Source organism: Lissotriton vulgaris, chromosome 12 (assembly GCF_964263255.1).
Source record: "Lissotriton vulgaris chromosome 12, aLisVul1.2, whole genome shotgun sequence".
Lineage (NCBI taxonomy): Eukaryota > Metazoa > Chordata > Amphibia > Caudata > Salamandridae > Lissotriton > Lissotriton vulgaris.
In genome coordinates, this window is record NC_141700.1 from 716,587,824 (window position 1) to 716,590,287 (window position 2,464).

Sequence of the window (2,464 nt, forward strand, 5' to 3'; positions counted from 1 at the left end):
CCCTGAGTAATATCTTCTCAAGGGGCTGGGGTAACCAGCACAATATCAAAACCAACAAAAGAGCCCCTCGTACATCAAATAAATCTATTAATTAATTTTGCATTTCATGTTATACAATTCACAAAACAGAGGAAAGAAATATTTATGTTATTCAATTATTTAATGTAGAATAAAGTTTTAATGTGCAAGTATTCAATTTATGTCCCCTCTAATGTGGAACATTTGAACCCCTCACCACTTTGTTCTTAAAGACATAAATACAAAAATACAACACATATGGTTAAAAATATTTGTGCAAGTGCGTGTGCGTATATATTTATTTATTGAAAAAAAACAAAGGTTACAGGAACGTTATAGATAGGCTTGGATTGCACTCGAACAAAATCAGTGAAATTTAGCAGCTATAGTTACCTCAGCTAACTTTAATTTACGCGACTCCTAAATGCACTCCTTACGTCCTCACATATTGCATCACTCATTACATGGTCAGTGCTTAGGCAGCTGTATGGACGCAAACACTTTTTTTTGTGGAATCACACAACTTCTGCCCAATCAAAAGCCTGTACTCCTGACTACAAACATGTGAGCAGAGCGAAAGCCCCTCTTAGTTATTCTTACATAATTGTCTGTCTTCTGCTTCACTGTCAGACCAGTACATAAAAACTGACCGCCACTTCAAACGTCCGATTAACCACTAACCTTAATCCAGGAAGCATGGTGCTGCCTAGGGTAGAGAGCTTCAATGTTTTCCATGTTTGTATTGCAGAAAAATATATCAGAGCGAGTACAAATTCACGTTCAGAAATGGATTACAAGGTATACCGCTGCACCAGTTTGGATTCGGGCACACGCACCCAGAGTGACGAAATCTTTCAAACCTCGCGACCCCAATAGCTTACGGGGTCAGGTCAGCCTGACTTTCTATACACCCACCTCAAAAGCTAGTGCATGAGTTGTGCTGTATTTTAGAAGAAACTAGTGAGGCGTGGCGCTCAGCTTTTATATTTCCCTTTACTTTGTGATGAAGCAAATAAATGAGTTAATGCAAAATTGTAAAGTTAGCGAAGTTTGCAGAACAATAAAAGGAAGAACCGTCTTCTGTCGGTCATAATTGAGCAAGATGTATTACTGTATAGGAAACATCCTTAAAGAAGGAGAATTCGTAATACGACAGCAGGTAGTTTAAAAAAAATCGTCGTTTTTTATAGGTATTGCAGCGGTTTAAATGAACTCCAGTTACGTTACATATGCGAACGATAGATTCTTTCGAATTGGAGACAGCATTAGACATGCATTACATAAGGTGGCATTGTTTTAATAATCCCCTGAATGAGTTACTTAGATGAATGGGAAAGCCTGATATCTCTGTAAATAATGAAAAAAATGTGCTCAACCGACGAGGGTGGGATTCGAACCCACGCGTGCAGAGCACAATGGATTAGCAGTCCATCGCCTTAACCACTCGGCCACCTCGTCTGATACGCGTTGTTGCCGTATGTGAAATGATTTTTTATAGAATGCACCGATCATCATCTAAGGAAAGTTGTTTCCTAGTTTGATATAGTTTTTATACATCTTCGGGTTTGCTGATTATCACTGAAAACTCATGTCACAAAATGCATCTGGTCCCTTCAAGTGGTCAGAGTCTTACTGGTGTTTTACGCTCCATTGCCCGAGGAGCACCGGGCAGTGCGAAGTCCAGGGCCAGGATTGCACCATTTACCCTGCTACAGTTCTATTTTTTTTTCCTTTTACAAACCATTGTACTCAGAGAGTTTAGTGCAATTGTGATGCTGGTACTTTAGAAAGGATGATGAACCCGGGCGCTTCAACCATGTGTGCTTGCAGGACAAGCAATAGCTTCTAAAAACAATACACACACTATTGACTAAAATATTTGGACACCGTCTGCACCCACTTATCCTTTAAATCTGCCGCCAAATGTACTATTTTTTTCACGCAACGCAGCAGAGCGCAGCACCCACAATTGCTGCACTGTGTTGGTTGAAAGGGATAGAGCAGAACAGCGCCACATCTACAGAAATATGTTGCTATTTCCCTCACTCCCTGGCTCAACTGTAGAAGTTCATCAGGGATGGGTTTTGGCATTGGTGAGGGGGCCCTGGCCTAGGAGCCATCCTTCATAGGGGTGCAACAATTGCATTAAGGTCATGCAACAGCAGCGCCCTTCTCACTTGGCACCAACAATTCAGTTTATATTGCAGTGCTGTAAATCACACGTGTGTTTTTGACTCCATCAGCCTCTTTCCTTGCCCTTCCATCTAGCTCTCACCCCGCCCCCCCCCTTGCCTCAGCGCCTCCACACCCAAACTGGCCTCCTATCAGGCGCGCAACACCCATTGGGCTCACGGGGCTTCAGCCCCCACCGTCGTGTGTGTCAGCCCGGGAGGAGACAGCTTTGCGGGCCGGCGAGCATCTAATTGCAGCCACACCCGAATACTTA

The 2,464-nt window shown here is 42.7% G+C and overlaps 1 non-coding gene across 1 annotated transcript; it reads right to left on the reverse strand.

Moving 5' to 3' along the window:
• Nucleotides 1–1,394: 1,394 nt before the first annotated feature.
• On the reverse strand, nt 1,395–1,476 carry TRNAS-GCU (transfer RNA serine (anticodon GCU)). The gene has a single exon. It is a non-coding gene; the product is annotated as a tRNA-Ser (tRNA).
• Between the last annotated feature and the right edge of the window lie 988 nt (nt 1,477–2,464).